The sequence below is a fragment of the Caloenas nicobarica genome, chromosome 3, assembly GCF_036013445.1.
Source record: "Caloenas nicobarica isolate bCalNic1 chromosome 3, bCalNic1.hap1, whole genome shotgun sequence".
Classification (NCBI taxonomy): Eukaryota; Metazoa; Chordata; class Aves; order Columbiformes; family Columbidae; genus Caloenas; species Caloenas nicobarica.
The window spans coordinates 50,485,000-50,499,192 of NC_088247.1; positions in this window are offsets into that span (position 1 = coordinate 50,485,000).

Genomic DNA, 14,193 nt, shown 5'->3' on the forward strand with positions numbered 1-14,193 from the left:
AAAATAGTGAAACTGTACATATTTCAATTTCGTTTAATTTTGGTATGCCTTGGACTCCTTGAATGCTTAAAAGATAGTGGTGTGCACTTTGAAATTGATTCAACATCTTTGAAGAAGGTATAGGCAACAGAGGATGCAACCAGTACTGCTCCCAATTCTTGAGAGATACACGCTGTGTTCTGTACTTCTGATAGTGAGAGAGTTTAATTCCCAGATCTGCTTTGCTTTGGCTAAGATGAGAAATGATAAAGAGAGCTGGAAATGAGGTTGTCATTTACTGTGCTGCAGATGATACAAAGCATTAGTTGCATGTGAATCTTCAGCATAAACAGAGTTTTTGCTGAGCATAAGGAGGACTTCAAAATACACTTGGGCACAGGTTTTTCACCAAATGATGCTATAATATAACTACATACTGCTTCTGCAGGACTCCACATACTCCCCATCCCTCTGAAGATCTGAGAGGAGGCAGATCATGTCTGTTGAGAACAAGTGTATGGAATTCAGATTCCTTCACCTGCTCACTGTCTTCCTCTGCATCCCACACCTTCAGTGGGACTGGCTGCAACATGTCCTGTGCCAGGGACAAAGATGATAAAAATAGCAAACGTGGTTCAATTATCCTCTATAAGTCTGTCATGAGGTGAGTATATGAACAGAGTGTGTTCCCTGCACCATGCTGGGAACAGTTTTCACCCTGCTCATGTGAGCAATTGTTATGGATAAACAAGATTTAAGACTTATAGGCAAAGGGAGGATATCTGTCAACAATGCAGCTCTGGAAAGCCTTCAAAAAACTCTCAAAGACTCTTCTGCAAGGCCCTCTGTCCAAGCCCCCTACAGAAACCTTCCACAATTTAAAGACAGCAAGCATACAAAAACCATACCAAACTAAACCAAACAGCCACAAATTTAGTTAATGATACTTAATGCCTGGTTAGCATTTTACTCTTCTTTCTTCTCTCTCCTAATGTGTTAAATGCTTTCTCCTGGGCAAATAGCTAATTCTGAAGTATTCACAAATAGAAAACTTCGCTAAATCAGATGGGTTTAAAAAAAATAAACTGGAATTTCTTGACAAATTTCATCTAGATCAGGTCCTAATATTTGTTGTTTTACTGAAATATTTGCACTATAAATTAAAGTTGGGACATCTGAAAAAACAAACTGAACATTTTTTTAGCCTTTCTTCTGAATCATTCTTTGATTAACTTTCTAGTGAAGAAACTTGCTGTGAATCTAAGAAGGGATCTTTCTCTTTCCATCAAGCACTTTATGTTTGGTTATTTACTACCAGCTGTTCATGTTAAGAGTTACAAAGATTCACAGAGATCGTGAGTGTGTGGTAGGTAATAAATCTGTCAAAGATTATCAAGGTTTGTGTATTTCAACACGCTGTGATGTGACCTTAATCTCTCTAAGTCTAAAGAAAAAGAAATTCTGTCTCTTTATAAAAGATCCATTATGTACATGAAGATAATGTTGTTTGCGATTTAATTCTCATGTCAAACCTCATTTTTGCTGATGGGTTCTTGGCATGTACTACAGAAAGGTCAAACAGGAGATATGTCTTGGTATTGTACAATCAGACAAAATCAGGTATTTTCAATGTGATGGAACTAATTCACAGCATCTTGAGATTCTTTTTAAACTGGAATTTTTAAATGGTAGCTAGTGCATGTAAATGCAAAATATAATTTCCAAAATTACCAACACTTGCTACAAGCAAAAATATTACTGTTATTTTCATAGAATCATAGAGTCATTTCAGTTGGAAGAGACCCTCAGGATCATTGCGTCCAACTATAATCTAACCAACTCTACCACTAAAAGCCTGACAACCCCTTCCATGGAGAAGTTTTTCCTAATACCCAATCTAAACCTCCCTTGGCACAACTTGAGGCCATTTCCTCTTGTCCTATCACTTGCTACTTTGGAGAAGAGACCGACACCCTCCATGCTACAACCTCCTTTCAGGTAGTTGTAGAGACCGATAAGGTCTCCCCTTAGCCTCTTTTTCTCCAGACTAGACAGCCCTAGCTCCCTCAACCACTCTTCATAAGACTCGTGCTCCAGGCCCCTCACCAGCTTCGTTGCCCTCCTCTGCACTCTCTCCAGCACTTCAATGTCATTCTTATGATGAGGAGCCCAAAACCAAACACAATATTGAAGGTAGGGCCTCACCAGAGCCAACTACAGTGGCACAATCACTTCCCTAGTCCTGCTGGCCACACTATTCCTGATACAAGCCAGGGTGCTGTTGGCCTTTTTGGCTACCTGGGCACACTGCTGGCTCATATTCAGCTGGCTGTCAATCAACAACCCCACATACCTCTCTGCCAGGCAGCTTTCCGGCCACTCTTCCCTGAGCCTGTGACGCTCCATGGGGTCGCTATGACCCAAGTGCAGGACCCGGCACTTGGCCTTGTTAAATCTCATACAATTGGCCTCAGCCCAATGATCCAGCCAGTCCAGATCCCTCTGTATGGCCTTCCTACTCTCCAGCAGATCAACACTCCCACCAAATTTGCTGTCATCTGCAAATGTACTAAGGGTGCACTCAATCCCTTAATCCAGATCATTGATAAAGAGATTAAACAGAACTGGCCCCAATATGGAGTCCTGGGGAGCACCACTCATGACCGGTCACCAACTCTAGGGTTGGCTCTGTTCAGCACAACTCTTTGGGCCCAGCCCTCAAGGATATTCAGATATGTTTGGTTTTGGTTTTGGTTTTGTTTTCTTGATCCTAGTCTTAGTAAGGCAGTTGTGACTTTACTGCCTTTATGTTTTACAAAATAAAACTGATGCTAAATATTAAATCCCTGCATAATGCTAAAGAACAGGAAAAAATCTTCAGAAGGTGTAAAGGAAATGAGACAATTTATAAATGGTTTCATGTAGTGTCTTTGAAAGCTTAAACGCAAGTTTTCCAAGTCTAACCTTTAGAATGTGGCATCATGTTCTTTCATCTTCACTGTATATGTCGGCTTTATCATATGGCTTCCATCATGGCAGTTAATCTGCAGAACAGTGGTTAGAAATTCGCGTTATTTTTACAGAAATATGTTGGTTTGTTATTCCATATTATTAGATAAGGATTCTTCTCTTCATGTGAACTAGCTCTTTTTCAACTGAATGGTCAAATCTGGTCTGTGACATATTACGTGACAGAAACGCCATAAAAATCCACACCAGACATGACAAAATGGCTGTGTCAAAACTTTTTTTCCCATCTCTGTGGAGGAAATAAATTACGGAACTTGCATCTCTGCATCTCCTTCCTCCCCCACACCCCGCCTCTTTATTTACATCTCATGATCTTAAGTCGATAAACACTACTTGCATATTTAAGCACTTGCAAATTTACATTCATATAGCTACATTTTTTTTGTGCACTATTGCAGAAGTTGTATGTGAATGTGCATGTTTGTATTCCACCTCTGGCTGTGCATCTTTGTATTCTGTATTTTTTATTCCTGAAATTCACAAGAATACTGTATCCTTTATCACTAAATATTTCTTGTGTTGTACATCTGGTTGAGCTTTTTCTGTTGAACTCTCAGTGAACCACTTCACTAAAGCTGCCTAAAGCTGAGCAGAATTCAGAACTGAGCGCACCTTTAGGGTGCAGATCTTCTGCCGAACAGGATGGAAATAGAAATAAAGACTGTTTGTAAATCACTGAATGTTTATTTGGAGAGAAAAAGAGCATGACTGTGTTTGTTGAAAGCACAGGAACATAACAAACCCCCTGTTCATTTATGTTCATTGAATGTAAAGTGAAAGAGATGTCTCAGGAAAGATTAAAAAAAGACCCAGAGGAATAGTCAATGTCCAGAGTCAAAGGACTTAGGTGATGCTCTGCTCATACAGAAATATAGTTAATCAAATGGACAATGGACACAGTCTTCAAGTGAGTTTCAGAGTCCTAAATCAGGTGTGTATACTTTCGGTTACTAAATGAAAGAGAATAAGGCACTTACTGGTGTTCAGAATAGTCAGCACATAGGGAAGCTTAAGCCAGATGTACAAAAGATTGAAGAATGAGTTCTTCAGGCATCTCTCAGGACTACAGTGACATACTGCTATGAAATAGAAATTTAGAATTTGATTCACTTTCTTAGTTCAAGCATATACAGGGTATAATTTCTTACTAAAATGGTAACAGCTATCTTCTTCATAACAGCAGTAAAAGTCCTTTTCCAGGGAGTGGGAGATCATATTTCCACAACTCCTGTGAGCATCAAAAGAATAAAAGGAGTCTTCAGAGTTCTCATCTTAAAGCTGGCCCTTACATGCCCCCAGGGAATTAAGGACTGTGCATTGTAGATCTTTAAGAACAGTGAATTTCAGTTAATTTTTATAGCTTTCCAGATAATTTTACTGTTAGTAAAAAGTGTGGTAATATTGTTTCTGTTGAAGAATGATAAGCAATTCTGCACTTGTTTAGTCTGTAAAGAAATGTGTAAATTCGGTAACACATAGATTTCTGCACAATATTGAGCCTCTAATGGTGCTGTAACAGCTGTTAATCTTAGTGCCTTAGCAGTTTCTTCAACGAAGAAAAAAATATTAGGGAACAAAGAAAAGTGATGTATTTCAAGGTTTCTATAAAATAATTGCTTTCTGCTTACTGGCAGCCAATGTTTCTACATGTTCATTGGTAAGAAGTGTTTTTTTTGACATACAGCACTTCTCTCATGCTATCTTTAGCATCAGAGTTGTCAGCAGCTTGTCCGTCTAATTCATGTTTGCATTAATATGCAGAATATATTGCAGAGATCCTCCTGAACAGCCTGCAACCAATTGTGGTCCTGTTTCATAACAACTGATGTTTGTAACAGGTATCTATAACAGAAGCTTAATCTTGATTTTGCATGACCTCTTGTAAATTAGAAGGAATGCTGCCATGGTATTCAATGCATCTAACTACTATGTTATTATTTTATTATTACTTAACATTTGTTTTCCAGTAGTCCTAGAGACGCTGTGGAAACCCGAGTTCCACTATACTAAGCGCTTTGCAAACAGAATTGTCGTCCCTGCCAAAACAGTATGTAGTTTAAGGACTTGTCTCCCAAGGGAGTATGGAAAGCTACAATGAATCAACTCGATGTGTGAAATTAAACTCTTTGTTAAAACATACCAAACCCTGCAGGTTCCCCCTTAGAAATAATGTGCTTCTGCTCACTACCATTTAAATCCTGGAGGAGTTAATTGCAACTTTCTTGTGTGTTCATTTCGCAAATTTCAGCATCCAGCCAAATGCAGGTGAATGCATTCAGCCAGAATCCCACCAAAAGGAAAAGTAAGTCAGTGTCAGTTCAGGTCATGAGACTGCAAAACCTGGACTTGAAAGGATATGCAGAAAGACTAGGACAAGAGGTAGATCACTTTAAAAAGAGCCCTGTGCCTTAAGTATGTTGAGTGTCCAGCTTATCTTCTGGATGTGATCTTTGTATAGGTATAACATCTTTAAGATAATCAGGTACGGATTATACTGAAGAAGTCAAAGTGTGTGAGGGCCTCTCTTTAGCACCCCCCCAGTATGATAACCTGCTCAGAGCTGTGGCAGCTCTGAGTGCAGCCTTTGATCTTCTGTGGCCAAACAGCCACAGTGCATGCTCAGAGCATGTGCACAGTCCCAGTATGGTTAGGATGAACCAGACCTGTACAAAGTACACCCCATATGCAGATAGTTAAGGCTATTCTGTCTCCCTGTGTAGTTCACTTCAAGTAAGACCAGTGTATCCCAATGGTGTTAAATTCACAGATTACAAGCTGCTCAGTTTCAATTTCTTCCCAGATATCCTGAAGGAAGTTTGGGAACTCCAAGTACATTTAATAGGAATGTGGTCACCTCTTGGCATAGATGAGTCCCCCATCAGTTGTGTTGCATCTATTCTTACCAAATTTCCTTGCAAGAAGATTGTCCTTGTTCTGAGCTATCAAAAGAGTTGTCAAAGTATCTTAATATCCCTACAGAGTCCTCTCTAGATTTTTAAATATTCCATTGTTCACATAGGAGATGGTAAGACTACCAGCTCTCTAGATTAGTGTGACAATTTGTGAGTACAGTTGCTGTGGATGTGACGGATGTTTGGAACAGTAATGGTAGTTAAGTAAGCAGAGTACTTGAAAATGTTACTTTTATGAGACACTATGAGAAGCATGCATTAAAAACTAGTCCAGAATAACTTAAAATAGCAAGACCTTAACAGATATGATATAATGAAGAGAGACTGAGCCTAATGCTGGACTCCCAGAATTCAGTAAGAGTCCTTTGGGTCATTTCAGTGGGATTTGGAACAATCCCAAAATACACACCAACACAGATGACAGTGCATTTATTTCTTTCTTCTGAAAAAGGAAAAAAAGAAACAAGAAAAAAGAAAAAAAAAAAAGAGGATAGACAGGAAAAGTCAAAGCTACAGGAAATCTCATACAGACACTAGATTACTGTTCAAAGAGTCTTATCACTAAGGTACCATGTAACACTGCATAAATACATCTCCTGGTATTTGTTTGGTCTGGGGATGTATGTTGGTTTGCATATGTACTGCAGAGTCTTTTCTGCAGTAGCCAAAGTGTTTACCATCTGCAAAGACTGAACTTTTCCTGGTGTCATGACTTTTCATACCTCAGGTCATAGAAGATAAAGACAGTAATACTTTTTTTTTTTTTAATGTGTTGTCTATATTACGCTGAAGTTAATATTTGATCCCACAGTTGCCTTATGGCCTTAAAAACCTGGTACAATATATTCAAAAGAAAAAGATAGGAATGACATAGTTACTCAGATATCACTGTGTTAGGTACCACTCTGGACTGAGATCACTCTGCCTGGATAACCTGAATATACCAGGCTAGAACATAATTTTTTTAGGATTCATAAAGTTTAAGACATGGTCAAGGACACAGGATACGTATATATGTGCATAGGATATTTATACATTTACACATCTGCAGGCACTTATTCACACTTAATTGATAGCCATAACATGAGTTCCTCTCAAGGCAGTCTATTTTGTGTTTAACAAGCTATCCTCCTCATTCTACAGCTTTTTCTGCAGTTCCAAATTACTTAAGAGAAATATTGATGCAGATTTCTGAATATCTAAAAAGGTAAGAATAACATGAAGAAGGAGAATTTCAAGCAAATGAGAGTCATTTTCTAGCTAGAGAGACTTTTCAAGAGAAAAGATGCTCTCAGCTTTAACATCAATTACAGGAAAGAAATCAAATCCTTGTCAATGTGGTAAGAAATCACATACGTATTTCTCTTTCAGTGACTGAGATTTTTAAAATTTTCCTACATTTGGAAAAAATGAAGGTGGTGAGAAGATTCTACATATTTCCCTGAAACAAAGCTAATATCTAGTTATTATGTAAGCAATCAGCATAAATAATGTCATTTGTTTATTTGTCTGAGCTGTCTCTCTGACATTAATGTCAGGCTTTAATTTCAGTCTCAAAGCATCCATTTATTGTATAAGTCAAACACTAAAAGTACTCTTATATCAATTTCAGCACTCTGTAATTTTACATCTTATATTACATGTGTGGTAGAAACCTAATTTCAATATAAAGACCAACACTTTACAACTGGTAGTGGGTAATTATGGGAAAGCATATGTGCACTGTGGTATAATGAGTCTGCCAAAGCAAAGTGGAAAAATCATAGTCCATCCTGACTTAGAAAAATGTTTGGTTTTCCACCCAATACCCACTCATGTATCCAAACAGTTCACAGCTTCAGCCCAATGCACTTTAAAAACTCCTTTGAGTATGTTGAACTCAGACTACAGGAAAAAAATTAAATTAAAAAAAGAAAAATATGTACTTTATAGAAAGAGCCAAAGTGCTTCTTCTGTTTTATGACTAGAGAGTACCAAAGGAGTAGGACAAGATCCATGGAAATTAATAAATATTAAACAAAGGGTGTCAAGTGATTAGTGCACTACTTATGACTTATATAATGAATGCTATATTACTATAAGAATGCAACTCTTTTTTATACAATCAGATGTGCATAGTTATATGCCTGAATAGAGCTTTTTATGTGATGTAAATTTTTCATATGTTTAGAGAAACTGAACAGTTGGTTCATTGAAGTCTCTCTCATCAGAGTGACTGTTAGCCAACAGTTGCACCACCCCAAAAAAATAATGTAGTTCATATCTACCAACACAGCAAAACTGTAGGAGCTTTGCAGTGCTAGAAAAAAGGCAGTGGCAGCTGAATTCTCTTGTCTTTGAAATTTAAGGTGACTAAAGTGTGTAGTATGTATATCACTGAGTTTGTATTCTTGCATGGCCAGGGTCATACACTATCAGAGATTAGACAGATTTAAAATTAAAGGCATGATTTGAACATACATATGTTTAGTGCATAAAGAGGACAGGAAAGTCAATCAGGGTCCAGTTTTTAAATGAAACCTCTACAATATCTGGTAAAATTCTGTGGGAAAAGCCCGAAAACTTTGTGGGTTTTTAAAGTAGTTTTGGTTCTGCATAGTTTGCACTCCATGTATGTCTTTCCATTTCAGCCTTGGCTGATCTTCCCAGTGAAGATAATCAAAATGGCCAGGTATCCTGGCTAAGGATCAAAACTGCTGGGAATCAGTTTCCCTTTGAGACCATTCACAGAATCGCACAATGTTAGGGATTGGAAGGGACCTCGAAAGATCATCTAGTCCAATCCCCCTGCCAGAGCAGGAACACCTAGATGAGGTTACACAGGAAGGTGTCCAGGTGGGTTTTGAACGTCTCCAGAGAAGGAGACTCCACAACCTCTCTAGGCAGCCTGTTCCAGTGTCCTGTCACCCTCACTGAGAAGAAGTTTCTTCTCAAATTTAAGTGGAACCTCTTGTGTTCCAGCTTGAACCCATTACCCCTTGTCTTACTGTTGGTTGTCACCGAGAAGAGCCTGGCTCCATCCTTGTGACATTCACCCTTTATATATTTATAAACATTAATGAGGTCACCCCTCAGTTTCCTCTTCTCCAAGCTAAAGAGCCCCAGCTCCCTCAGCCTTTCCTCATAAGGGAGATGCTCCACTCCCTTCATCATCTTTGTGGCCCTGCGCTGGACTCTCTCCAGCAGTTCCCCATCCTTCTTGAACTGAGGTGCCCAGAACTGGACACAATATTCCAGATGAGGTCTCACCAGGGCAGAGTAGAGGGGATGGAGAACCTCTCTCGACCTGCTAAACACCCCCCTTCTAATACACCCCAGGATGCCATTGGCCTTCTTGGCCACAAGGGCACAGTGCTGGCTCATGGTCATCCTGCTGTCCACCAGGACCTCCAGGTCCCTTTCCCCTACACTGCTCTCTAATAGGTCATTCCTCAACCTATACTGGAGCCTGGGGTTGTTCCTGCCCAGATGTAAGACTCTACACTTTCCCCTGTTATATTTCATCAAATTTTTCCCTGCCCAACTCTCCAGCCTGTCCAGGTCTCACTGGATGGCAGCACAGCCTTCTGGCATGTCAGTCACTCCTCCTAGTTTGGTGTCATCAGCAAACTTGCTGATAGTACACTCGATTCCCTCATCCAAGTCATTGATGAATATATTGAATAATACTGGTCCCAGAACTGACCCTTGAGGCACTCCACTAGATACCGGCCTCCAACCAGACTCCGCCCCATTGACCACGACTCTCTGGCTTCTCTCCTTCAGCCACTTCACGGTCCACCTCACTACCGATCGTCCAGTCCACACTTCCTCAGTTTAGCTGTGAGGATGCTGTGGGAGACGGTGTCAAATGCTTTACTGAAGTCAAGGTAGACCACATCCACCGCTCTGCCACCATCAATCCACCTTGTTATGTCTTCATAAAAGGCTATGAGGTTGGTCAAGCACGACTTCCCCTTGGTGAAGCCAAGTTGACTGCCCCTGATGACCCTCTTATCCTTGATATGCCTTAGATGGCACCAAGGATAAGGTGTTCCATCATTTCCCAGGTATGGAGGTGAGGCTGACCGGTCTATAGTTACCTGGGTCCTCCTTCTTGCCCTTTTTGAAGACCGGTGTGACATCTGCTTTCCTCCAGTCCTCAGGCACCTCTCCTGTTTCCCATGACTTGGCAAAGATCATGGAGAGTGGTCCAGCACTTACAGATCCTTACAGATTCCAGTCTGAATGTTGGAAAACTCATGCTTCAATTCAGATGAGTAGATATGTCAGGAACCCCGCTGAACAGCCTTTCAGTTTTGAACTCTAATAAAAATGAGCACAATGGAAGTTTTATCCAGACCTGTGGGACTTTTCTTACTTTCCTCATATTCTGCCATTTGACTCATTCTAAGAAGTACCTATTGACTGAAGTACACAGATATCCTCCTCTGCTCCATGTTTTAACTTGTTTTGTTTCAAGCTGGGACAATCACTCACTTCATCCTGTAAAATTTGTTTTCCACCTCATGCTACAATAAAAGTAAAGCAAAGAAAGATCATTTTCTGGATTCTTTCTCTTCCATAGACTTGAAAGAGTGACATATAAAAGGTATAATGCTATACATCACATGTAGATCAATAAAAATTTAGCACTTTTAGTCATTTCAATTCTTTAAACTCTGCATCACTCCAATAGGGTGGGTTTTTACCTTAGGCTTCCATTTATATAATGACCTTTCTAAATTCTCTTATTTTCCTTTGCAGCTGGTGCCTGTGCCTGTGTCACTCTTAAAATATGCATTTTATTAGTGATTTAAGTATCAGATTTATAACGGTTTGTCAATTTTGGGGAAAATATTTGCTACTTACGTATCATTTCAGACTTTGTGACATGATGCTTTTTTTTCTTCATGCTCTTGTAGCTGCAATAATCACAATGCCCTTCCAGAGTTTCTCTGAGAATTCCTACTTAAATTGTATCTTTTTTAGAAGACATAAACAGGTATGTAAAACTAGTAGACAGTAAAGCATCCTTTATATTTGCTACTTCATTAACATAAAATGGTAATTATCACCTTCCAAATAATAATGGTTGGTGTTTATTACAATTTCTTTAAGCACAGCTACAATTTTTATGATGTTCTTACGATTTTTTAGTAAATTTGTCCTGAGTATGGTGCTGTTTGTATTTAAAAAGTCTTTAAAAGCTGCAATGTTTCATTATTTTACATTTTTTTCATGGTATGCAGGGTTGCTAGGAAAAATTTTCCATGTTGTAAGCGGGGACTTGGCCACGTGGTTTCGATTATCTTCAATGAGATTCAGATGGCTAACTCACCGCCTCGACTTTGAATATTTATATATACATGTACATATATTGCTGTGTTTCACTGAAGCCATTACTCTCTGAGGAACAAGAATGCTTACTTCTACCTGAAAATCTGCTAGCGCTTGCTGAATTTTTCTGAAGAGCGTTCCAGGCAAATTTTGATCCACCAGTGAATTCAATGCACGTGTACCTTGCTATTCACTCTTCACAAATACTTCTCTAAGGAAGTTTATTTTGAGCATTTGGGGAATGAATGTCCATTTGTCAAGCAAAGAACTTGCTAAAATAATAGCCATTCACATATGTTCATACTTACAATCTTTTCAAAAGAGAGATATACAAACACCACTACGTGAGCTAGAAGATTAATCAAGCACCATGAACAAAAAATGGTGTATTTTCATATAAAGTCAGAACCAAAGAACTTATGGAGAAGTTTCTCTGTTGTTTGTGAAATTACGTGGCACAATAATTATTAATATGAAGGCTAATTTTGTATTGAAAGCAGAGCTATTGCAGCATAACAAGCTCCATTCCTGAATATTTTTTGCCCACCTTACTGTAGACTAGTACATGATTCAGTCGAGTTCCTTAGGCTGCTCTTTGCCTACAGTTCAAAGGAATCAGACTCAGCCTGGAACAGAAAACCTCAGGCAAAGTTCGCTGCAGTGCTCACAGGTGTTACTGCACCCAGCTCTTGGCACCACCAAAAGTTGCAGTCTCTCCTAGTAGGGAAGCCAAAAAACCCCTATGTTCTTTTATTCCAACTCCTCTGTTTCACAGACTGGTGCCTTAGCTGCATTTACTGCTGAATGATTCACATGCTGCCTTCTGCAGAGTGTGACTGACAGGTGAAGTGCAAAACATCTGCTGGGAGATAATAGTTTTAAACCTTTGCTACATTTGCTCAATGAGCGTTAGTCAGAGTTCTTTATTAAAGTAACTTTGTACTATTCAATGGCTGGCAAGTTGATCCAAGAGTAAAAAACATTGCGTTTTGTCACCATTTGTAGTCAATAAAAATTACCTGGAGATAGGCTCCAAAATCTACTTTGACTCATTTAATGAAAATGCACCTGCATTTTTTTAATTGCTTAGGTTTCACAAATTCCAGCGAGGTCAACATGAATCATAAGTTCTTGGGACCTATAAATATCAGGAAACTTTTACTGAAATGTGCTAGTATCCTAAAGTGACCAGAGTGGAACTACATCCTCTTTGCTTTTATTTTGAAATTAGTGTGCCAGATGCCACTGATGCTGTTTGATCTCTAAAAAATGCTTAAGTTAGAACAAAACAAAAAACTCTTAAAAAACTCCTCACCCCATGAACTTAACCTGAGCAAATTTCTCTTCAAATACAAAAAGCTCAGTGCTTCAGACATAGTAAATAAAAGTCTTGAAGAAAAATCTGTCTCTTACTTTGTAACAGCCTGTTCTCTCAGGAAGACCAGACAGCTAACTCCACTCAGGAGTATCTCAACTGCCTTGTTTACACTCCTGCCTGTCCCTTGAGGCAATGCTGAAGTTTCTCCATGCCAAGACTAAGCTGTTCTTAGAGCACCTTAAACCCCACTGAGATGCTCACTCTGACCCCACAGCCAGGTCCAGGCACATGAGTAGCTTTCCTCTCAGCTGCCCACTCTCGTGCTCTTCCAGTGTTATATCCCATAAGCAGTATTTACACAGCAAACTGGAAACAAACACATTTGACAGTTTTGCCCTCTCATTATAAGGTGCCTAAATGTTTACTCAGGAACAAAACATCCAAAAAGGACCGACTTTAAGGATTGAAAACCCAAACTCATTCACAAAAAAATATGTTCTTGTAACTGCTCGTGTTTGATTGGTGATGTGACATGACACTTTAATAATGTAAGTAATCTGTTTAGTCCCTGACTTTTTTTTTTCACAAACACTATATGAAGTAGTATGCTCACAGGGCATGCTAGGTAGTGATGAATTGTTGTTTCTTTGCATAAGGAATGTAGAATTCAACATCCTCCCTTCCCCCTCAGGTACAACCAGGACTCCTTCCTGTGTATTTGAGGAATTTGCCCTCGTTGGCTCAATTTCCCTCCCTCCTTCTCTCAGATGTACAACCCACCATGTGTAGCTATAACATAATCCAGACGTGGTATTTGGTTTTCATTTGTTTTTTTCTTTCAGTGAGCTCTGTTTTCTGCAGCAGAACCATCTCTGGCTGCATCAATTACACAATCTTGCATTAATTACACAAACATTTAGATTATTTGCCACACTGGCTGAATACTAAGTGAGAAAGGGAAACATTCTCCCTATAACACTGACAGCAGACACCACATTCTTGAGAATGCCCATTTTTTTGAAGGCATTTAGCTTCACACAAGCCCAGACATCTGTAATGAAAAAGGTCTATTTGTTCCTTTCCCATCCAGTGCAAGAGCTTTACCATAAATACACCAGTGTTTCAGAGAGTCTAGTTTTAAATGTTCCAGGGGGAATGTCCCTGAAATCTATTATTCTTATTATTACTACATCCACATTTTCCTGTGCTAGGCTTTATGCATATACACAAGATCAGAGTCCTTACACCTTAAGACGCTATTTAACCACTAAATGGTTCTTTCTGCCAACAGTTTTTTCCCTAATGCTCTGACCTATTTTCCCTGTCTTTGTATATTTTCTTGGATACCACTTCTAACCCTCTTGATTAATCAGCATCAGGCTTCTCATTTTCACATGCTGATGCACCCTCAGAACTTGCAATACGTCATCATGCCTATTCCCTTCAGAATAATGACTCTGTCTGGATTATTACCTCAATGAAGTAAGTCTATAAGAATCTCTCAGGGTTTTCTGCTGTAAGGTGCTAAACAGAGAAATATGTGAATTGATTTTTTTAGTTCTGCGGACAGACACAGTGAAAATAAAGAAGACCACAGTTAAAAAGGCTAGTTTTCAAATACGGGTTTACTTGTGA